We start from the raw sequence: 25,768 nt of genomic DNA on the forward strand, positions 1-25,768 counted from the left end.
AGACTCACGGGAGCCACCTGCATTACTCTGGCGGGATCGATGATGTGTTTCGGATCTTCCTCGAGATCAGACACCAGAAAGGATCGAGACAAGGCGTCCGCCTTGACGTTTTTGTCAGCCGGGCGAAAATGAAGAACAAAATCAAAGCGAGCAAAAAACAAGGACCACCGGGCTTGGCGCGGGTTAAGTCTCTGGGCATGCTGGAGGTAAGCCAAGTTCTTGTGGTCAGTGTAAATTATTACAGGGTGAAGAGCCCCCTCGAGCAGGTAACGCCACTCCTCCAATGCCAGTTTGATGGCCAATAACTCTCGGTCTCCTATGGAATAATTGCGCTCTGAGGAGGAGAAGAGTTTAGAGAAGAAGCCGCAAGTTACCATCCTCCCGGAAGATGATTTTTGAGTAAATACCACTCCGGCTCCAGAGGAGGAGGCGTCAACTTCCAGGAAGAACTGCTTGTTGCCGTCCGGGCGATGCAGCACCGGGGCGGAAAAGAAGGCCTGTTTTAAGGAAAGAAAGGCCTCCTCTGCTTCGGGCGGCCACTCTTTGGGATTAGTACCCTTACGGGTGAGCGCGGAAATTGGGGCAGTCCGGGAAGAGAAGTGTGGTATGAAGAGGCGGTAGTAGTTGGCGAAGCCCAGGAACCGCTGAATGGCCTTCAACCCCTCCGGTCGAGGCCATTTCTCGATGGCAGACAGTTTCTCTGGATCCATTCGTAGGCCGGTCTGAGAAATAATGTAGCCCAAAAACGGAAGCGAGGTCTGCTCAAAGAGGCACTTCTCGTATTTAGTAAAGAGGTGATTCTGCCTGAGCCTGAGCAGGACCTGACGAACGTCCCTCCGGTGAGTCTGGAGATCCGGAGAGAAGACCAAGATGTCGTCCAGGTACACCACTATGCAGGAGTAGAGAAGGTCCTGGAAGATGTCATTGACCAACTCTTGAAAGACGGCAGGAGCGTTACAGAGACCAAAGGGCATTACCAGATATTCATAGTGGCCATCCCGGGTGTTGAATGCCGTCTTCCATTCATCCCCCTGACGGATACGAACCAGGTTGTACGCCCCACGGAGGTCCAGTTTGGTGAAGATTCTAGCCCCCCTCAGACGATCAAATAACTCCGGAATGAGCAGAAGGGGGTACTTATTCTTCACCGTGATCTGGTTAAGGCCTCTATAGTCTATACAGGGACGGAGAGAACCGTCCTTCTTTTTGACGAAAAAGAAGCCTGCTCCCGCAGGGGAGGTAGATTTCCGGATGAATCCCCTGGCCAGATTCTCCTCAATATATTCGGACATCGACCGGGTCTCAGCAGCGGATAATGGATAAATACGCCCACGGGGAGGAGTAGTACCGGGTAACAGGTCGATAGGGCAGTCGTATGGTCTATGAGGGGGTAGTGTCTCTGCCTCCTTTTTATTAAAGACATCAGCATAAGACCAATAAGGAATCGGAAGTCCAGGTAGATTAGCTGGGGTAGGAGAAGGACGGACGGGATGGACGGGAACCAGACAGGTCTTATGGCAGTCCTGTCCCCAGTGAAGGACCTCTCCGGTCTGCCAGTCAAGCACGGGTGCATGTCTCTGGAGCCAAGGTAGACCTAGCAAGAGGGCGTGAGAGCGTCCAGGCAGAACATGAAAGGAGATACTCTCAGAATGCAGCATTCCCACCTGCAGAGTAATGGATTCGGTGATGAGTTGGATGGGGCGTGGTAAGAGACCCCCATCCACGGCAGCAACAGACAAGGGTACAGCCAGAGGTTTGGTGGGGATGCGGTATTTCTCTACCAGGGACTGTGAAATAAGATTCCCGGCTACTCCAGAGTCAAGTTGGGCTAGTTCGAAATAACGGTTCTCCCCGCAGACGATTGAGACTGACAGCAGCAGAGATGGAGAGGATTTATTCTTGTCTAGGTCGACCTCTCTGACGAACCTAGACACAGGCGTTTCCCAACCTCTCCGGGCAGGCACGGATCCGGTGCTCCTTACTGCCACAGTAGAAGCAGCTCCCCTCGGCACGGCGTAAGTCCTGACGGGTTTTGACCATCTTGGTCTGGTCGACCTGCATAGGCTCAGGAGAGTGTACCTGGGGAGAGACGGAGGGAGTGACGGGTTTCTGAAAAGTAGGAGCTAGACGTGGAAACCTCCTCTCACGGGTGACCTCTTTGGCACGCTCCTGGAACCGTAGGTCAATCCGGGTGGCAAGAGTTATTAGGTCATCGAGAGTGGTAGGAATGTCCCGACCGGCAAGTTCATCTTTAATACGGCCTGACAGACCCTCCCAGAAGACGGATACCAGAGCGTCGTTATCCCAGGCCAGCTCCGAGGCAAGGGTACGGAACCGTATGGCATATTGGCCCACGGTGAGACCTCCCTGACGGAGGCGTAGCAGTGATGATGCGGATGAGGTCTTCCGTCCGGGTTCGTCGAAGACTTTCCGGAAAGCCGTGAGAAAGGCAGGCAAGTCGGACACCAGGGAGTCTCCTCTCTCCCATAGAGGATTTAGCCAGGCCAGGGCCTCCCCGGTGAGATGGGACATGATGAAGGCAATTTTGGCCCGGTCGGAGTTAAACTGGTGGGACAATAGTTCAAAGTGCAGGGTGCACTGATTTATGAAGCCCCGAGCCTGGGCGGAGTCGCCTCCGAAGCGAGGAGGTGCAGAAAGCCGGGGTCCAGGGTAGGATACCATGGTATTAGTGGGCAGCGGAGCTGCCGGATTGCGAGTCATGGCACTGGCGGAGGTTGCTGGCGGAGCAGTCAGAGTGTCCAGGCGAGAATTGACATTCCGCAGGTGACCCAGGATGGACTCCTGTTGGGACCTCTGACGGGACAGTTCATGACACAGGTCCGAGAGCGAGGGAGCTTGGGTGCCACCGGGTTCCATGGCCCGAGCAAACTGTAACGGGTCTGGGAGGCGGAACCTCTGAGCTACTATACAAGGGGGCGGTCCTTGTAAGGGAGCGGGTGGCGACCAGGCAGGCAGTCACAGCAGATGACCGGGACAGTCTCTGGAAGAACGGGCAGGAGGTCACGGCAAGTGACCGGGGCAGTCTCTGGATGAACGGGCAGATGGTCACGGCAAGTGACCGGGGCAGTCTCTGGATGAACGGGCAGATGGTCATGGCAAGTGACCGGGGCAGTCTCTGGATGAACGGGCAGATGGTCACGGCAAGTGACGGCGGAGCCTCCAGGTAGGCTAGCAGGCAGGTAGCAGATGTGCGCTCCCAGGTGAGCGGGCAAGCTGGTCCATAGACAGACTGACAGGAGTTGGAAGGCAGACCGTCGGACATCAGGCAAGCAGGCAGGTAGCTGATGTGCGCTCCCAGGTGAGCGGGCAAGCTGGTCCTTAGACAGACTGACAGGAGTTGTAAGGCAGACCGTCGGACCTCAGGCTAGCAGGCAGGTAGCAGAATATCAGGCAGGAATAAGACAGCAAGCTGACAGGAATCTGGCAGGTATCTGGCAGGTAACTGGCAATGGGACCTGAGGGCTGAAGCAGAGTAGTGAACAGTGCAACAACATTGCTCGGGCACCTCCATTTTGGAGGAGGTGCCTTATATATGGTGAAGTCCTCCGGCCATTGGCCGGGGACTCCTTAGGACGGCGCGCGCGGCCCCTTTAAGAGGGAGGGAGAGCGTGCGCGCCCTAAGCACAGTGGCCGGGAAGGAGCGCGCGCTGCCAGCAGAGCGGGAGGAGGACGCTGGGCACGGAGCAGAGAGGTGAGGGGAACAGCGTCCCTAGCAGAGGGCAGGGACGCCGGCGCTACAGTTCCCATGTGAACCAAAGAGAATGTCAAATTCAAAAATATATATGCCTTTAAACTCACCAAATCACTAAGCTCCAAAGCAGATGCTGGGTGTCACAGAGGGGTGTGCTGAGGTGACAGCCCATAAACCTCCCCTCCAGTGTCTTAGAACTGGGCTGGTTATGGGATGTGGCTAGGTCTTTTCATACATAGGAAACATGGCATAGATATTGTCATCTATCTGACCAATATTACAGTAATTTGGAGGTGCTGCCACAACCGCCCACTGATATAAGACAATGTGTTACTCTCGCCAGTTCGTCAAAAAGCCGAAAATATGTCTCTCATATCTGTCATATCTTTGACGTTCATTAAAACTCCAATACTCATACTGGAGTCTGAACTCAAGCAGTCTGCGTGGCTTTCTGGTCACAGTGAAGACAAAGGTGATAGGTTATCTCCTCCGGTCATAAATCTGTCATCTCTCAAATTCCTCTGTCAGCTGTGCAGGGTCTGGGATCTCTCAGATAATCCATTTTCAATACCTGTTCACAGCAGGGGGGTACTCGTGGCATAAGGGTCGTGTAGAGGTTAGTAGAGTGCTAGCCTTGTTTCTAAATTCACTATGATAATTATGAGATGACTTTATAGATTTTGCAATTACATCTATCACAATGTATCTGTGTATATAGTGGGGAAAAAAATATTTAATCAGCCACCAATTGTGCAAGTTCTCCCACTTAAAAAGATGAGAGAGGCCTGTAATTGACGTCATAGGTAGACCTCAACTATGAAAGTCAAAATTAGAAAACAAATCCTGAAAATCACATTGTCTGATTTGGAAATTATTTTTTTACAAATTTTGGTTGAAAATAAATATTTGGTCACCTACAAACAAGCAAGATTTCTGGCTCTCACAGACCTGTAACTTCTTCTTTAAGAGGCTCCTCTGTCCTCCACTCATTACCTGTAGTACTGGCACCTGTTTGAACTTGTTATCAGTGTAAAAGACACCTGTCCACAACCTCAAACAGTCACACTCCAAACTCCACTATGGTGAAGACCAAAGAGCTGTCGAAGGACACCAGAAACAAAATTGTAGCCCTGCACCAGGCTGGGAAGACTGAATCTGCAATAGGCAAGCAGCTTGGTGTGAAGAAATCAGCTGTGGGAGCTGTAATTAGAAAATGGAAGACATACAAGACCACTAATAATCTCCCTCGATCTGGGGCTCCACACAAGATCTCTCCCCATGGGGTCAAAATGATCTCAAGAAAAATCCCAGAACCACACTAGGGGACCCAGTAAATGACCTGCAGAGAGCTGGGACCAACATTACACAGGCTACCATCAGTAACACATTACGCCGCCAGGGACTCAGATCCTGCAGTGCCAGACGTGTCCCCCTGCTAAAGCCATTACATGTCCAGGCCCATCTGAAGTTTGCTAGAGAGCATTTGGATGATCCAGAAGAGTATTAGGAGAATGTCATATGGTCAGATGAAACCAAAGTAGAACTGTTTGGTAGAAAGACAACTCATCGTGTTTGGAGGAGAAAGAATGCTGGGTTGCAACCAAAGAACACATTAACTACTGTGAAGCATGGGGGTGGCAACATCATGCTTTGGGGTTGTTTCTCTGCCAAGTGACCAGGACGACTCATCTTTGTACATTAAAGAATGAATGGGGCCATGTATCGTGAGATTTTGAGTGCAAACCTCCTTCCATCAGCAAGGGCATTGAAGATGAAACGTGGCTGGGTCTTTCAGTATGACAATTATCCCAAGCACACAGCCAGGGCAATGACGGAGTGGCTTCGTAAGAAGCATTTCAAGGTCCTGGAGTGGCCTAGCCAGTCTCCAGATCTAAACCCTATAGAAAACCTTTGAAGGGAGTTGAAAGTCTGTGCTGCCCAGTGACAGCCCCAAAACATCACTGCTTTAGAGGGATCTGCATGGAGGAATGGGCCAACATACCAGCAACAGTGTATGACAACCTTGTGAAGAATTACAGAAAAAAGTTTTACCCCTGTCATTGCCAACAAAGGATATATAACAAAGTATTGAGATGAACTTTTGTAAATGACCAAATACTTATTTTCCATCAAAATTTGAAAAAAATTCTTTCCAAATCAGACAATGTGATTTTCAGGGTTTGTTTTCTCATTTTGTCTCTCATAGTTGAGGTCTACCTATGATGTCAATTACAGGCCTCTCTCATCTTTTTAAGTGGGAGAACTTGCACAATTGTTGGCTGACTAAATACTTTTTTTCCTCACTGTATGTTTGCATATGGATCTATGTGAGTGTATAAATTATTCCTATGTTGGTTATTTCTTCATGGAGTGCAACTTCGCTCTACTTTTTTAGAGAATGCCAGTCAAACAAACTAATTATTCTACAAAGTTGTTTTATCAGTGAATTATTAATTTTAAAATGGCCTGAAGAGAATTTCACAATTTTCCAAAAGATTATAAATACAGTTCAAAACACCTAGTAGATTAAATTTTATTTACAGAAAAACACTTTTTCTGTAGAGGTCCCAGATAATGTTTTACATGAAAATAAAAAATGCACAACCAAATTACTGTTAAAAAGTACAGTAGATACAAATATTTACAGAGATTTTAGAAATGATCACTACAAGAAAACGTTAATAAATATTCCAGAGTCCATTCAAAAGGTATACGAAAAATGCACCAATCTGATTTCCCAAAGCTTCTTATAGCCTGATTCAAAGATAAGAAATATCCCAGAAACATAATCATAGCAGCTTATGAAATAATACAGTGGCATGTAAAAGTTTGGGCACCCCTGGTCAAAGTTAGTGTTATTGTAAACAGTTAAGCAAGTTGAAGATGAAATGATCTCTAAAAGGCCTGAAGTTAAAGATAACAGATTTCCTTTGTATTTTAGGCAAAAAATATATATTTTTTAATCTTTTACATTTTAAAAATGGCGAAAAAGGAAAATGGACCAATGTAAAAGTTTGGGCATCCTGCATGGTTAGTACCTAGTAGCACCCCCTTTTGAAAGTATCACAGCTTGTAAAAGCTTTTTGTAGCCAGACAAGAGTCTTTCAATTCTTGTTTGAGGGATTTTCATCCATTCTTCCTTGGAAAATCCTTCCAGTTCTGTGAGATTCCTTGGTCATCTTGCATGCACTGCTATTTTGAGGTCTAGCCACAGATTTTCATTGATGTTCAGAAGAGGGGACTGTGAGGGCCATTGTAAAATCTTCAGATTGCACCTTTTGAGGTAGCCTATTGTGGATTTTGATGTTTGTTAAGGATCATTAACCATTTGTAGAAGCCATCCTCTTTTCAACTTCAGCTTTTTTACAGATGGTGTTATGTTTGCATCAAGAATTTGCTGAAATTTCATTGAATCCATTGTTCCCTCTACCCGTGAAATGTCCCCTGTACCATCGGCTGCAACACAACCCCAAAGCATGACTGATCTACCCCCATGCTTAATAGATGGCGAGATGTTATTTTCCTGAAATTTGGTGGCCGTTTTTCTCCACACATACCTTTAATCATTGTGGCCAAAGACTTCTATTTTAACCTTTTCGGTCGACAGAACTTGTTTCCAAAATGTATCAAGCTTGTTTAGATGTTCTTTTGCATACTTCTGCTGCTGAATTTTATGGTGAGGCTGCAGGAGAGGTTTTTTTCTGATGACTCTTCCATGAAGGTCATATTTGTGCAGGTGTCTCTGAACAGTAGAACAATGAACCACAAAGCTAGAGTCTGCTAAATCTTTCTGTAGGCCTTTGAGGTCAAGCTGGGGTTCTGATTTGCCTCTCTAGCAATCGTACGAACAGCTTTCACTGAAATTTTGCTTGGTCTTTCGGACCTTATCTTGACCTTCACTGTTCCTGTTAACTGACATTTCTTAATTACATTTCAAACTGAAGAAAGGGCAACTTGAAAACACTTTGCTATCTTCTTATAGCCTTCTCCTGCTTTATGGGCCTTCGCCATTTTCATTTTCAGAGTGCTAGGCAGCTGCTTAGAAGAACCATGGCTGCTGTATTTTTGGCATAAAGTTAGAGGAGGCTTGGTTTTTACAAAGCTGGGAAATTTTCATCACCTGGCATTTCCTAATGATGGTAGTGAACAAGCCATAACCCTAACAGGCTAATTAAGGTCTGAAACCTTGGTCAAAATTATCAAAGCACACAAATCTCCAAGGGTGCCCAAACTTTTGCATAGGCCCATTTCCCTTATTGTAATTTTTTAAAATGAAAAAAAAAGGACAATATATATATTTATTTCCCTAAAATACTACTGAAATATGTCATCTTTAACAATATGCCTTTTAGAGATCATTTCATCTTCAACTTGCTTAACTGTTCACAATAACAGTGATTTTGACTAGGGGTGCCCAAACTTTTACATGCCACTGTATCTACTTTATGAAAATACTACTTAAGGTAAAATAGTGATTTCACAAGCAACAAATTTAATATAAATGTTATTAATAGTGTGGAATTTTTAGGAATTTCCTGAACATAGTGATTTTGAGCAATATGTGATTCACTTTGCGCAAATCACCTATAATGGCCAATACAGAGTTATACATTGTAGAAGATTGCATCAGCAAGGGAAAGATCACATGATAGACAGATGGTATTTCCCATAATGCTTTTCAGTTTTCTTATCACAGCCAATCAGAAGGGATTATTATATTTATTTAATTCAGAGTGTGGCAAATAGTATTGGTAATTCTAAATAGCCATTAAATAAGCAATTAATAAATCAAGATACCATACAAGTGTGGTAATCTCATGTGGTGTATGGCAGGGTGCTGTACTCCTCGCAGTATACAATGTATCTCGCTGTGGCCAGTTTTCTGCCAGGAGAAGAGTCCTCTATTTACAAATTACACACTCACATGAAACTCCACATTATAATGTTTTTCCAGTAAATGCCTCCAGGTAGAGGGTGATGATGGTGATAGTAGTCTGTGCACCCAAGTCCCAGTCATAAAGAAGCCTTAAGAGCTTAAACAGAAGTCTCTTTACTGAAGATAATGGGGCAAATTCTCATTTACAAATGGTAGGGAACTGAGGTAGAGGATTACACTCACGGTTGAAGACTGCTGTGTACCTGCAGATCTTGGTAACCTCTAGTTTCATCAAATCTGAATATTTCTTCCTCAGCACTGTGCTCTGTTTCTGCCCTGAGGTAATTCTTCTTCCTAGAGGTGAAATTGTAATCTTCCTAATATGAAGACTATCAGTTCCTTTTATTGTGTCTGTCCCCTTTTTAAGCACAGCAGTCAGGGAGAAGGTAGGTAACTCCTTCACCTACAAAATGGCTTCCTCTTCTCAAAATGTCTGACCACCACCTGCCACTTCAATCCTTAACTACCTCACAGGATTTAGCTCCTCCCACTCCCATGTGACTGTTGGAGCTGCAGTCATTGGCTGACTGCCTAGAGGCATTTTTCCAGAAGCTTCTGCATATTAAACAGCTGGGTCACATGATCAAGCCTGTGAGAGGAAGTTTAAACATTTTTGTGCTGCCTGTCAGCAGGTCTCACAATGTATTTAAAATGCACAGTTTACACAAAAAAACAGCATTTATATGAAGGACACTATATATCCGGTATCCCATAGAAGTGGCCACTTTGTGGGATACCACATAAGGGTTTCTTAAAATACTATTCAATTATTATAATAAATTATATTTAAAACAATATCACTCCAATAGACCAGATGTATAAATACATTCAAATTGATTTGAAATATTAAAGGTAACCTGTCATGTTTGAAAATGCTATTTATCTGCATATATAGCCTGAATCTGCAGGTAAATAACCTTAAAAAGGTGCTCAGCCGACTATTGAAAGTGCGAATCCTGGGAGAAAATAAACTCTATTCCTACCGCAAGCCGCTAACCCTCAGTCATAAGCTTGATTCACAAGAGCGATGATTCTCACAAGAGAGAATTGGCTCGAATATGCCAATGACTCTCAGCTCAAACTTTGATCAGAGTTTGAGCTGAGTGTCAGTTACTGTGATCCGATTCTCTCGGATTCTCATCCGAGTGCAGTTTGATGTTTTACACGGACCCATAGACTTAATTGGCTTCCCATTCTCTGATTTTCGGAGCCGCTCGCAATAAAAAATAGCTGATCAACACTGCCCCGTGGTATAGCACTGGTCTAAGTGCTATCCAATAAAACATCGGATAGCACTCGTCCGAGTTAAACGCTCATATTAGCGAGCCCTAACCGGCATGCTGGCATGGCTACAGTCACTGCTCAGTACACATTGAGTGCTGGCTCTAAGCTCATCCTGACACTTTGATTTACAGCTGGCTCTGAAGTACATCAGTGTAAAGCTATCCGTCAAAGAGTTGAGGGCATGTTTATAGCTGCCAATCACAGTGCTGTGTGCAGTGACTGTAGTCACATCAGCACACCTGCATTACTAAAATACAGTTACTCATAGGTGAAGTATATTTAATTTTCTCCCAGGAGCCCCACTTTCTATACAACAGCTGGGCACGTTTCTAACACTAATTGACTGCAGATTGACTCTATATCTGCAGGTAATTAGGATCATCCAACATGACTGTAGCGTCGGCGTCCCTGCCTCCTGCTAGGCAGGGACGCTGTTCCCCTCACCTCTCCGCTCCGTGCTCGGCGTCTTCCTCCCGCTCTGCTGGCAGCGCGCGCTGCCATTGTGCTTAGGGCGCGCGCGCGTTCCCCCTCTCTTAAAGGGGCCGCGCGTGCCGTCCTAAGGAGTCCCGGGCCAATGGCCGGAGGACCTCACCATATATAAGGCACCTCCTCCAAAATGGAGGTGCCCGAGCAATGTTGTTGCATAGCCTATCACTCTGCTTCAGCCCTCAGGTCCCGTTACCAGATACCTGCCAGCTACCTGCCAGTTACCTGCCAGATTCCTGCTTGATACCTGCCTGATACTTGTCTATCTACTTGCATTCCTGCGGTCCGACAGTCTGCCTACCAGCCCTGCCAGTCTGTCTATGGATCTGATTGCCCGCTCACCTGGGAGCGCTCATCTGCTACCTGCCTGCTAGCCTACCTGGAGGCTCTGCCGTCACATGCTGTGACCACCTGCCTGTCCAGAGACTCTTACCCGCTCCCCTGGGAGAGTCCACCTGCTACCTGCCTGCTAGCCTACCTGGAGGCTCTCCCGTCACATGCTGTGACCAGCTGCATGTCCTGAGACTCTTACCCACTCACCTGGGAGCGTCTGCCTGCTACCTGCCTGCTAGCCTACCTGCAGGCTCTGCCGTCACCTGCTGTGACCACCTGCCTGTCCAGAGACTCTTGCCCGCTCACATGGGAGCGTCCACCTGCTACCCGCCTGCTAGCCTATCTGGAGGCATAGCTGTCACTTGCCGTGACCACCCGCCTGTCAAGAGACTGTCCCCGTCACTTGCCGTGACCTCCTGCCCTTCTACCCAGAGACTGTCCCCGTCACTTGCCGTGACCTCCTGCCCTTCTACCCAGAGACTGTCCCCGTCACTTGCCGTGACCTCCTGCCCTTCTACCCAGAGACTGTACCCGTCACTTGCCGTGACTAACTGCCCGCCTACCCTGGGAGCCACCCGCTTCCTTACAAGGACTGCCCCTTTGTATCGTAGCTCAGAGGTTCCACCTCCCAGACCCGTCACAGTTTGCTTGGGCCATGGAACCCGGTGGCACCCAAGCTCCCTCGCTCTTGGACTTGTGTCATGAACTTTCCCGTCAGAGGTCCCAACAGGAGTCCATCCTGAGTCATCTGCGTAGTGTTAACTCCCGCCTGGACACATTGTCTACCTCTTCGGGAGCTGCCTCCACACGCACACTTACTACCCCGGCACCGCTGCAGCCCATGAACACCATGGCATCTCTTCCCGGTCCCCGCCTCTCCGCTCCTCCTCATTTTGGCGGAGATCCCAGCCAGGCTCGGGGCTTCATTAACCAGTACACTCTGCACTTCGAACTGTTGGCACACCAGTTTTCCACCGACCGAGCCAAAGTAGACTTCATCATGTCCCATCTCACGGGAGAGGCACTGGCTTGGCTAAATCCTCTATGGGAGAGAGGAGATCCCCTGGTGTCCAACCTGTCTGCCTTTCTCACGGCTTTCCGGAAAGTCTTCGACGAACCAGGACGGAAGACCTCATCTGCATCATGTCTGCTATGCCTCCGTCAAGGAAATCTCACCGTGGGCCAATATGCCATACGGTTCCGTACCCTTGCTTCGTAGCTGGCCTGGGATAACGACGCCCTGGTGTCTGTCTTTTGGGAGGGTCTGTCCGGCCGTATTAAAGATGAACTCTTCGGTCGGGACATTCCTACCACTCTCGACGACTTAATAACTCTTGCCACCCGGATAGACATCCGGTTCCAGGAGCGCGCCAAAGAGGTCACCCGTGAGAGGAGGTTTCTCCCGTCACTTCTCCCGTTACTCCCCAGGCGCACTCACCCGAGCCTATGCAGGTCGACCAGACCAAGATGGTCAAGACCCGTCATGAGTTACGCCGAGCCGAAAGGAGCGGCTTCTACTGTGGCAGTAAGGAGCACCGGATCCATTCCTGCCCGGAGAGGTCGGGAAACGCCTGTGTCTAGGATCACTCAGAGAGGTCATCCTAGAAATGAGTAAACCCTCTCCATCTCTGTTGCTGTCGGTCTCTATCATCTGCGGGGAGAACCGTTATTTTGAACTAGCCCAACTTGACTCTGAAGCTGCCGGAAATCTCATTTCTCAGTCCCTGGTAGAGAAATACCGCATTCCCACCAAACCTCTAGCTGTACCCTTATCTGTCGCTGACATAGATGGGGGCCTCTTACCACATCCCATCCAACTCATCACAGAATCCATATCCCTGCAGGTGGGAATGCTGCACTCAGAGAGTATCTTCTTTCATGTTCTGCCTGGACTCTCTCACGCCCTCTTGCTAGGCCTACCTTGGCTTCAGAAACATGCACCCGTGCTTGATTGGCAGACCGGAGAAGTCCTTCGCTGGGGACAGGACTGCCATAAGACTTGTTTAGTTCCCGTCCATCCTGTCCGTCCTTCTCCTACCCCAGCCAATCTACCTGGTCTTCCGGTTCCCTATTGGTCTTATGCAGACGTCTTTAATAAAAAGGAGGCAGAGACATTACCCCCTCATAGACCATACGACTGCCCAATCGACCTGATGCCCGGCGCCACTCCTCCCCGCTGCTGAGACCCGGTGCATGTCTGAATATATTGAGGAGAATCTGGCCCGGAGATTTATCCGGAAATCGACCTCCCCGGCGGGAGAAGGCTTCTTCTTCGTCAAAAAGAAGGACGGCTCACTCCGTCCCTGTATAGACTATAGAGGCCTTAACCAGATCACGGTGAAGAATAAATACCGCCTTCCGCTCATTTCGGAATTATTTGACCGTCTGAGGTGGGCTAGAATCTTCACCAAGCTGGACCTCCATGGGGCGTATAACCTGGTCCGTATCCATCAGGGGGATGAATGGCAGACGGCATTCAACACCCGGGACGGCCACTATGAATACCTGGTAATGCCCTTCGGTCTCTGTAACGCTCCCGCCGTCTTTCAAGAGTTGGTCAATGACATCTTCCGGGACCTTCTCTACTCCTGCGTAGTGGTGTACCTGGACGACATCGTGGTCTTCTCTCCGGATCTTCTCACTCACCGGAGGGATGTTCGTCAGGTCCTGCTCAGGCTCAAGCAGAACCACCTCTACGCTAAATATGAGAAGTGCCTCTTTGAGCAGACCTCGCTTCCGTTCTTGGGCTGCATAATCTCTCAGACCGGCCTACGAATGTATCGTGAGAAACTGTCTGCCATCCAGAAGTGGCCCCGACCAGAGGGGTTGAAGGCTATTCAGCGGTTCCTGGGCTTCGCCAACTACTACCGCCTCTTCATACCGCACTTCTCTTCCCGGACTGCCCAAATCTCTGCGCTCACCCGTAAGGGCACTAATCCCAGAGAATGGCCGCCCGAAGCAGAGGAAGCCTTTCTTTCCTTAAAACAGGCTTTCTTTTCCGCCCCGGTGCTGCATCGTCCGGACGGCAACAAACAATTCCTCCTGGAAGTGGACGCCTCCTCCTCTGGAGCCGGAGCGGTACTTACCCAAAAGTTGTCTTCCGGAAGAATGGTAACTTGTGGCTTCTTCTCCAAACTCTTCTCCCCTTCTGAGCGCAATTATTCTATAGGAGACCGAGAGTTATTGGCCATTAAGCTGGCACTGGAGGAGTGGCGTTACCTGCTCGAGGGGGCTCTTCACCCGGTAATTATTTACACGGACCACAAGAACTTGGCTTACCTCCAGAGCGCCAAGAGACTTAACCCGCGCCAAGCCCGGTGGTCCTTGTTTTTTGCCCTCTTTGATTTCGTTCTTCATTTTCGCCCGGCAGACAAAAACATCAAAGCTGACGCCTTGTCCCGATCCTTCCTGGTGTCTGATCTAGAGGAGGAGCCTAAGCACATCATTGATCCCACCAGAGTAATGCAGGTGAATCTAAATCGTCTCCCTCCCGGTAAGACGTTCGTAACAGTACCTGATCGGAAGAAGATCCTACACTGGGGTCACTCGTCTTAGCTAGCTGGCCACGCCGGTCAGAAAAAGACCCTCCAGCTTATTACCCGGCATTACTGGTGGCCTACCCTGCACAAGGACGTAATAGACTTTGTTTCAGCCTGTGTGTCCTGCGCCCGCAACAAGGTTCCGAGACATCTGCCAGCCGGTCGCCTCCTTCCTCTTCCAGTACCTGCTGCCCCGTGGCATCATATAGCTATGGACTTTATAACGGATCTCCCTGTCTCTGCCGGTTGTACGGTCATTTGGGTGGTCGCTGACCGCTTTTCCAAGATGGCTCACTTCATTCCCCTGCCGGGCCTCCCGTCTGCACCCGAGCTGGCTAAAGACTTTATCCACCACATCTTCCGTCTCCATGACCTGCCCCTCCACATCGTGTCGGATCGTGGGGTTCAGTTCACCTCACGCTTCTGGAGAGCCACATTTAAGCTGCTGGACGTCACCTTGGACTTCTCCTCCGCTTACCACCCACAGTCCAATGGTCAAGTGGAGCGGATCAATCAGATCCTGACCAGTTACCTCCGGCACTTCGTTAATGCCCACCATTCGGAATGGGTGGATCTCCTACCATGGGCCGAGATCTCTTACAATAATCACTAGAGCGAATCTTCCTCCAAATCCCCGTTTTTTTGTAGTCTTCGGTCAGCATCCTCGGATCCCATTTCCCGTCTCCACCTCGGTGGACATTCCGGCTGCAGAATCTCTTGTTAGCGAATTCTCCTCCATTTAGGAGAGTACCCGGTCCGCACTCCTTCAGTCATCCGAGCGGATGAAAAGACACGCTGACAAAAAACGCCTGGATCCTCCACAATGCCGTCCTGGAGATAAAGTCTGGCTCTCGTCCAAGTATGTCCGGCTCAAGATTCCTTCCTACAAGTTAGGGCCTCGGTTCATCGGCCCACTGGAAGTTATCAAACAAATCAAGCCAGTGGCCTATAAATTGAAACTCCCGGCCAACTTGCGGGTCCCTAACTCCTTCCATGTATCTCTCCTCAAACCCGAGGTACTTAACTCTTTTTCCAAGTCTACAGGTACGCCTCCTGCTCCGGTTTCCGCTGAAAACGAGTTTGAGGTAGAGAACATTCTGGCCACCAAAAGGGTAAGAGGAAAGACCTTTTTTCTAGTGGATTGGAAGGGGTTTGGTCCTGAGGAGAGAACGTGGGAGCCCCGGGAGAACATCCATGCCCCTCTCATCCTTGATAAATTTCTGTCTGGCCTAAAAAAGGGGGGGCCTAAAGGGGGGGTACTGTAGCGTCGGCGTCCCTCCCTCCTGCTAGGCAGGGATGCTGTTCCCCTCACCTCTCCGCTCCATGCCCGGCGTCTTCCTCCCGCTCTGCTGGCAGCGCGCGCTGCTTCCCGGCCACTGAGCTTAGGGCGCGCGCGCGCTCCCCCTCTCTTAAAGGGGCCGTGCGCGCCGTACTAAGGAGTCCCGGGCCAATGGCCGGAGGACCTCACCATATATAAGGCACCTCCTCCAAAATGGAGGTGCCCGAGCAATGTTGTTGCATAGCCTATCACTCTGCTTCAGCCCTCAGGTCCCGTTACCAGATACCTGCCAGTTACCTGCCAGATTCCTGCTTGATACCTGCCTGATACTTGTCTATCTACTTGCATTCCTGCAGTCCGACAGTCTGCCTACCAGTCCTGCCAGTCTGTCTATGGATCTAATTGCCCGCTCACCTGAGAGCGCTCATCTGCTACCTGCCTGCTAGCCTACCTGGAGGCTCTGCCGTCACGTGCTGTGACCACCTGCCTGTCCAGAGACTCTTACCCGCTCCCCTGGGAGCGTCCGCCTGCTAGCCTACCTGGAGGCTCTGCCGTCACGTGCTGTGACCACCTGCCTGTCCTGAGACTCTTACCCGCTGACCTGGTAGCGTCCGCCTGCTACCTGCCTGCTAGCCTACATGGAGGCTCTGCCGTCACCTACTGTGACCACCTGCCTGTCCAGAGACTCTTGCCTGCTCACCTGGGAGATTCCACCTGCTACCTGCCTGCTAGCCTATCTGGAGGCTTAGCCGTCACTTGCCGTGACCACCTGCCTGTCAAGAGACTGTCCCCGTCACTTGCTGTGACCTCCTGCCCTTCTACCCAGAGACTGTCCCCGTCACTTGCCGTGACTACCTGCCCGCCTACCCTGGGAGCCACCCGCTTCCTTAAAAGGACTGCCCCTTTGTATCGTAGCTCAGAGGTTCCACCTCCCAGACCCGTCACAATGACAGGTTACCTTTAAATAAAGGGAAATATTCTGGATTTACAAATATACTTATGTACTTAGCACACCCTTCTTTGCTGGGACAGTAGCCTCATATTAATAATACATGCCTCTCCGGGGATAAAAGCCTACAAAGTTAAAGGGCAGGTAGGATCCAGCATTACTTAATAATAACCTTAGGCTGATGGATGGGCTGCTCATCCACAAAGGTAGTCTCCACTTCCAATAGATTAATACAAATAACAAAAAAACTGACTGAGGAAAATCTGGCAGAGTCGACGAATTTGAATTTGAAAAGATCCACTCATCTCAGCTGCTAGTCTACAGAACAAAAACGTTATCCACCAAATATAGATCAATACCAAAGTTACGCTGGAAACTAATGAAAAGGAGCTCATAGGGTGAGTATGTAAAGAGAACATAGAATGTATGGCTTGAATTAAAAGTTCCAGATTAAAAGTTCTCAACTGTTCCACCACATACGTTTATACGTATATTTAATGAAATCCCATGTGGGCTACAATATATAGGTAGCACTATAGACCATCTGCTTACCAGAATAAACAAACATCATTCTGATGTCTCAAATGGGTACTTTAAACATAGTATATCCGGGTATGCTCTACAGACACATTGAAGTGAATTCTCCGCATTTTGTATCACTTTCATAGAACACATTCACGGGTCTTTCACCAATTATTTTGAAGCCCTAAGAAAAAAGGAAATGTTCTGGATACTAAACTAGATTATCTTTCCCCTCTTGGACTGAATGGTTGCCTAGAAAGAAAGGTATAATGTTTTCAGTTCCAGATTAGTTCTCACATACATGTATCTATCATCAGCATTCAGACAGTTATTGATTAATTAAGTTATCTCCATCCAAAACCTCCCTATTTTTTCCTCATGTTTCATTTATTTCATTCCAACATCCATTTAATTCATTTCAATAATCATAGGTTGAGCATATATTTTGGTTCTAAAGATATGTTGTATTTTCTGTTTTGAACATCCAGTCTCCACCAGTGGATTTAACATTAATACATTTGACCCTCGAGGATGCAGTTGGTATTTCTTGTTGGACGCATCCCTGGCTTCTGTAAACCACTTAGAAACTATGAAGATAACGTCTGCTAGGCAATGCCTCTCTGGGCTCTTTACGAATACCATATGCAGGAGCATCAGGTGATTGGCTTTGCAAAACCGTACCCAATGGCTAGATATTGAGCATGCGCACCTAAGATACGATGAGGATAAAGATGAGAATTTTCTGATTGGTGTAAACTTATCTTTGTATTGGTTCAGTACAGCAACATATCACATGTAGAGGCTACATTGAGAATGAAGTCCAGCTCATTCAGTCACCCTGTGGGACCATTATTAGCGTTCCTGATAATTCCAAATTTCCTCAGCTTTTTATCTCCACTGTGATACATCTACTGTAATTGAAGTGATGAGAATGACATCAGGTTCACCCAGCCACCTGGTTGGCCATTTCTATAAGCGTCTCTTCTCTATGGTAACAGGACATAAGAATTTATATGTATATTTTACCAAGTTTTAGATTTTTTATTCCTTTATACACACGTGAATATGCATTTTCATACAAGGTATTTAAATAATATACCAAATCATGTTTTGTTGTTTATTTGCATAAATTAATATATAATTAGGTTAGAGATCAGTGGCTTGTTTCCTTTAATGCTGTATGCATTTTGTTACTTTATAAAGAGGCACAAGAGGCTTCAAATTAGTTGTTTCTCAATAAAGTCTCTCTCCACATCGCCTCTGGTCATCTACACAGCACAGACTGTCTTTCATTCTACAGAAACACTAAAAACTCAGTCTTTTGGTCCCTCAGTGGGTAATTTAATGAAACTATTTTTGTGACTGGGATAAACCAACTGTATAAATTCTAACTGCTCATCCTGATGTATCAAACTGGAGTAAAATGTATTTGTTTATTTATTTTACTCACTTATATAGCGCCATTAATTCCACAGCGCTTTAAAGACATTATGGGCACTGTCCCCGTTGGGGCTCACAATCTACATTCCCAATCAGTATGTCTTTGGTGTGTGGGAGGAAACCGGAGGAAACCCGGGGGAAACCCACGCAAACACGGAGAGAACATACAAACTCCTTGCAGATGTTGCCCTTGGTGGGATTTGAACCCAGGAACTCAGTGCTGCAATGCTAACCAGTGAGCCATCTAAAAATATAAATTTTTAGGTGGAATCTCACACCAAGTAGACTGAAGCAGAAGACATATCATGTCATATCATATACACCCAGATTAGGGATATCTATTAAGTTAAATTTAGTGATTATTACATTTACTCAGAATAACTGACAGTATAAAAATAATGCAAATGTAGTTCTAATAAACTGTCAAAGTAGCCATACAAGCTTTTTTATAGAAATATATATTTAAATACATCAATTTAGCATGTCTAAATGATGTGTCTATTTGATATATCCATCAAGAATAAGTACACTGTTGCCTATGATTGTTATCTGTTTAACAGATATACTTTTAAAATGGGAAATTAAACATTAGTTTGCTTAAATGTGTTGACATATTTACATTTTTTGTGAAAGTCAATGATATATTTATATTATTTAATAAATATATAGTTTTTGTAGCATCCTGTTCTTTTTAAAAGTTCTGCCAGTCATATTTTTCTAAAAACACCACATGGCACCCAAACAACTTTCATGTTAAATGAATAAAGATTTTAGCATGAATCTGCCATCTAGATGTATAGGTGGCACTAGTTGAGGTTACAGAGAGAACCAGCTAGGAGAGTGGCTTATAGCCAACCCCTGAAAAATAAGTAATCCGATTAGTTTCCCTCTAAGATGAAGAAGACTAACTCTTTATAAGTTAAAATCCAAACAAACAAAGGTGGGTCCACCATAAAAATAATCAGCTTGAAATTTTATTTCATCACCAATACAGAAACAGCAGCTGTTTCTGTATTGGTGATGACTAGTGATGAGCGAGCACTAAAATGCTCGGGTGCTCGAAGCTCGGGTCGAGCACATTGGAATACTCGGGTGCTCGACCCGAGCAACGAGCCCAATGTAAGTCTATGGGAAACTCGAGCATTTTTCTGGCGGTCCCCCCCTGCGGTCTGCAGAAGGTCAGAAATTGCCCAAATCGATGGGAAAAGTGCTCAATTAAACATCAGGCAGGCAGGATATATAGGCAGACAGGCAGGCAGGGTATATAGGAGGGTACATTAAAAACATAGCAGGGCACTTGAAACACACTAGTGCTCTCCGATTTTCATGCACCCGTCTCTTTAAAAAAGCCGGCCGGCAATTCATCAGCGGCATACATCGGTACCCGAGAATTTAGAACAGAAAGAATAGAGCATCACACATAGATTAGATAGATAGAAACATGTCAGTCACATATATAAGAAGTACAGTGATAGTGTTGATTACTGTACTTGTCATTTAGTGTTAAAATAAAGGAATTATTAAAAAAGAAATTGGCGTGGGGTTCCCCTTAATTTTAGCCTCTAGCAGAGGTTAAGCAGACGGCTGGGGCAGATGTTTGAAGCTTGGGAAGGGGGTAATACCCACGGAGCTTCCCAGGCTACTAATATCAGCCCCCAGCTGAATACCTAGCCTTTTCCAGCTATTAAAATGGGGGACCCCCCAAAAAAATGACGTGGGGTCCCCCCTATTTTAATAGCTAGCAAAGGCTAGGCAGACAGCTGGGGGCTGATATTAATAGCCCAGGAAGGGTGCCATAAATATTGGCCCCCTCCCAGGCTAGAAACACCAGCAGTCAGCCGCCCCAGAAATGGCGCATCCATAGGATGCTGCTGCTGAATTGCCGGCTTTTCATGTTTCACTATGAGCACTGTTCCCATCGATTTGGGCAATCACTGTAATGCTACAACCACCATGGCTGTGACATTACAGTGAGTGGCAGACAATCCCTGCATAATTCGTGCTATAAATAACGCCAAACATGCAGGACGGGGACCCGATCTCCCGCCCGAGTATCGGGCAAGTACTCAGCGAGCGCCGAACATCTCGAGTACTGAGATGCTCGGGCGAGTACCGAGCAGTGGCGAGCATGCTCGCTCATCACTAGTGATGACATGATAAAGCACATTGATTATTATTGGATGCTGAACCCACCATCTTTAGCTTTAATTTTGCTTAGTAAAAAAGGGATCACCCCACATTTGCCATTTATACATTAAGAGTATTGAAGCTTGATGCTATCTCAACTACTTTTACCCTATAATTTAATGTCCGACTTTTTACCAAGCCTTGCAACATGACCAAGAATATTTAACCAAACCAAAGTCTTAAAAAGAGAAGCATCAATTCCTTTGAAGGAAAAGCACTTTTTTCCTTTTTAACAAGACTGGTTTAGCTAAATATCCATGGACATTTTACAAAGCTTGATAATGCAATAAACCACGTCATCAATATTTAAAAAATATAGTAAATATTAATGTATAAAAGTATTTTAAGCCTTTACCCGAGAGACCTATTGAAAACATCTAACTGTAAGCGTACATGACTTTTTACTCCAAAAACAGAAACAAAACCTAATAAAAAAGTGAAAGCAAAACAAAACCCAAATACTTTATTTGTTTTTGTAGCCTGGTAGGCTCATTTTGTGTTAAAGTAATATTAATAATAATAATTTTATTTATATGGCGCCAACATATTCTGCAGCACTTTACAATTAAGTGGTGACTTAAAAAGTACTTTTTAATTGAATTAATTTAAATATAGTATATCAGGTGATTTTTATGAAGTTTACAATGCTGTTAGTTTATTTCTCTACACCAATTTCCTTTTGCCTCTGATTTTCTGGTTAATTTGATTATCTTTAATATGGAAAACAAGTGGTCATTTTGCACAATTAATTTATTATGTGTACTGTGTTTCTGAGAGACATATTTTGATTTAGCTTCAGGCATGGGTATAAAATTAAAACACATGTGTCATAAATTCATCCTTCCTCTAGGCGTACACAGGGAAATAATGTATGACACCTTCATGTATATTTCAAACTGCACTCCAATTTTTTTTATTTCTAGGGAGGTTTTATTTACCATAAATATATTATTAATTGCAGGACACAAAGTAACCATGAGAAATTAAAATAAAATGTAGTCTGGGTTAAAATTAAGTTAAAGGAACATTAGTTTCCTAAATAATTGCATGATAAAGATTTTAATTGAATGCCCCTCAAATTTAAAAAGAAACTTTGGATTTTTCCAAACCAGAATTTTTGGATTTGCTTTGTGCAAATATGGTGGCCAAAACACAAAAATAGTAAACTCACATTAGACCTCATGTGTAGGGATGGATGAACCCAAACGGTAAAGTTTGTGGGTCCTACCGAAAAACCTAGTCTGTGCACGAGCCCGAACTGTTCGGGTTCGGCAGCCTGAAACATCCTGTGCTTCTCATGCTCTTATCTGTGTGAAAGAGCGAGAAACATCAGCTCTGATTGGCGGTAAGTTCTTTACCACCAGTCAGATCGCTGCGGTTCCCACGCTGTCATAGAGATGACAGCATGTGAGCCAGCGACAGCTGTGACCGGCGGTAAAAAAGTTAGCACTGGTCACAGGTATCGGCTTATGGGAATACTACTCTCATCAGTGTATGCTTGGTTTCGCTGATAGCAGAGAGAGCAGGCAAGGCTGATGAGAGTATTCATCAGCAAGCGCCTGTGCTATAACTAAATAGATAATAAAAAATTGACGTGCCGTTCCCTCTATTTTTGCTAACTAACGCAAATAAAGCTGACAGCTGCTATCAGTGAGACCCCAGCTGTCAGCTTTATATTGGCTGGTTATCAAAAATAGAGGGGTCTGCACGGTATATTTTTTAATTATTTAAATAAATAATTAAATAAATAAAATGGGGTGGGGTCCCCTCCATTTTTAACATCCAGCCAAGCTAAAGCACACAGCTGGGGGTTGGTATTCTCAGACTGGGAAGGGGTCATGGACATTGGCCTTTATCAGCCTAAGAATAGCAGCACCAATTCTTGTGCTTTGCCCTGGTGGGTGGAAAGTGGGCTAATATTTGTGGGGTTGATGTCAGCTTTGTATTGTCAGCTGACATCAAGTCCACAGGTTAGTAATGGAGAGACAGCTATAAGACGCCCCCATTACTAACCCCAAAGTCAAATGTAATAAAAAGACAGCCAGAGTAATTTGAAATAAAAACACAGACTCCTTTATTTGAAAGAAACACTCCACCTTTTTTCACCTATTTTTTAATGTAAAAGTAAAAATAATAAAACATTATATTCCTCACCTTTCCACCAATAATCCATAAATGGCCATGTCCCACGACAATCCGGATGATTTGGAGAGCAGTCATAACAGTGAATCAACCACTCTCCACAAAAGCCAAGTGTGAGAAGCACTGTGAGAAGCAAAGTGTGAGAAGCACTGTCTCACGCAAGGTGTGTGAAAGACTTAGTGAGTCTTAGATGAGAGTATTCATCAGCCGGCACCTGTGCAATAAATAAATAATTATTTATCAGCCAATGCCTGTGACAGGCAGTAACCTTTTTACTGCTGGTCACAGCTGCTGCTTGCTCACACACTGTCATCTACAGTATATAACAGCATGGGAACCGCAGTGCTCTGACCAGCGTTAATGAACTTACCACCAATCAGAGTTGGTGTTTCTCATGCTGTCACACAAATGACAGCTTAGAAAACACCAGATGTTCGTGCCCCCCATTCATTTAAATGGAGTTCAGGTTCGGGATCAAGTTCGGGTACTGTTCTGGTACCAGAACAAAACTTTTTTTAAAATGTTTGGCTAAACCTACTGGACCCAAACATCCACAGGTTCACCCATCACTACTCATGTGTCACATCAGCATATCTCCCTGCCAGTAGCTCTAGTCAGAATAATTTTTTATGTAAAGGAAGATGTGGAAGAGGATGTAGAGTTGAGTGAAACAAACAAGCAGTGATCGAAGCTGAAAGAAGCCAGAAGACAGGGCAGGCAGATACAGAGCTGAGAGAGATGAACGGCGAGGGGAAAATAATATTTTTTTTAACCCCTTTCTTTATAATGCTATGGGGTCTTTTGAAGTCACAGAGCAAAATGAAAGATATTCGATTCTCAGCAAATAAATTTGATGGAAATCAAATCTCCTGACCAAATTCAAGTGAACTAGATCGGTAACTGATCCATTTATGCTATGAAGACGAAGATTGACAGCGACAATTACTTGGTTAACAGCAATGATTGGAGTTCAGCTGCTGTTGTTAGAAGCAGATGCTGGCTATGTCTTATAGCCAGCATCTATCACATGCGTTTCAATCATCATGTTGGAAAAGCGTACGTCTACCAATGGCTCAGAGTAATGGTAGCATCTTCCCTTTCAATATGAAGCAGTACATTTATAAATTCATGATACCATCAATGAAATGTAGCTCCTCGACACCAGGGGTACTCATACAATCCTACACAAGGACACTGCAACCACCATGTTTCACTGTAGGCACCATGCATTATTATGATACCATTATTCAAAATTTATAGTGCCTACAGTGTAATCTAGTGGTGGCAGTGTCTTTATTTGTGAGTACATGAGTGCTCCTTGTGTTGGGGAGCTACATTTGAAAGAGAAGATGCTACCAACCCTTTGCTTCCTTGGTACATGTGCATTTTTCCAACTTGACAATGATCCAAAGCAGATATCTGTTGCATTTCAGAAAAAAAAATCACGGTGAAAGTGATTCAGTGGCCAAGTACCTTTCCTGATCTGGACCCAACCAAAACACCTATTAGCATTCTGAAGAAACAAATTGAGCAGCACTCTCCAACCAGCATCCAGGCTCTAAAAGAGATTATTTTGAATAATTGAAAAATTTAGATGTTTCAATATCTTGCCAACTTGTTCATTCCATGCCTAGAAGACTTGATGCTGCCCTTAAAAATCATGGAGGTCATGCAAAATAAAGATTTGTAAGAAAAGTGAAGCGGGGTCCCAGGAGGCCAGGTCACTGTGGGTCCCAGGCTGAGAGGAGGGGGTGTTCAGCGGTGTGAGGCTGCGGCGGACCCCGGGCTTTAAGAAAATGTCGGCGTAGTACACTTCCTATTTGTTTTCACTGCGGTGTACTCTAGGAAAATGCCAGAGGCGGTGCATGTGCAGATTGAGATCTCAGCTCAATTTACACATGCAACCCACTCCTGCCACCGCCACCAGCTTCCTGCATCAGCGACCCTGCCTTCTGGGACCCCGCTCCGCCACAGCTATCCTTCTCCCCTGAAAGCCACAGAAAATTTGAACTATAACATGCACCACCATTTTATTAAAAACAATTATTATTAAAAAAAAAATTTCCTACTTTCCACCCCAAAATTTGGGGTGCATTTTATCTGCAAAATACTGTATGTCGTTGAGAAGTGGTCAAGACTGTTATTTTGAATTGTCAAATTGAAATAAAGAATACTAAACTTTGCTATTACTTGTTGTCAGTTAAATAATGAATATAACTTCTGCAATGGTTTTAGTTAGCTCAATAATCGTTCATGTGGAGGACTGTTGAAGACAAAACATGAAGAATGAACATGTTGAAGAAAGTAAAAAGGAGAGAATTGAAAAGATTAGAATATTTATTTGAGAGCAAGTTCTTTTATATAAACTCTTTAAATTACATATGAAAATATGATTGGGCTATTTGCATATAAATGAAAAAGGATTCCAGAAAAAATGTGTATTACATTGAAAAGTGTGTGAAAAGGAATAAAGTAAAATGGATAATTTTACATGTGAGTGTGGAAGATTAGAAACACTTCCCACTTCAACTAGATTTGTTTAAAATGTTTGTATGTTTATAAATAGTACAGCTAAAAATTAATTCTAACATAAATAAATCTATTCTAAAGCTAAAATATAGGGCAAATAAAAATGAAAAATCCCATATTTCAAACATGTAACTACAACATAAAGAAAAATAATGCATACATTACTAATTCAATAACATTTAAACGATAAATGACCTGCATTAAGGCCTCATTAAGTATAAAAATGTAACATTTGTCAATATGTATTCACAAATAAAGAAGAAAAGGTGAAATGGAACCTCTCAGGTCAGATAATGCTATTAACCTGTAAATATGGGGTTAATCAGCAGGCTAACAGCATTATGAAGGTGCCCGGCCACTTTACTGAACGTGCAGCACTCGGGAGAGAATGAACTACATTCCTACTAGGAGCCGCCAGCATTCAGTCTTG

Source organism: Phyllobates terribilis, unplaced genomic scaffold (assembly GCF_046119375.1).
Source record: "Phyllobates terribilis strain yellow unplaced genomic scaffold, ASM4611937v1 Scaffold_3__8_contigs__length_932513732, whole genome shotgun sequence".
In the NCBI taxonomy this organism is placed as follows: Eukaryota; Metazoa; Chordata; class Amphibia; order Anura; family Dendrobatidae; genus Phyllobates; species Phyllobates terribilis.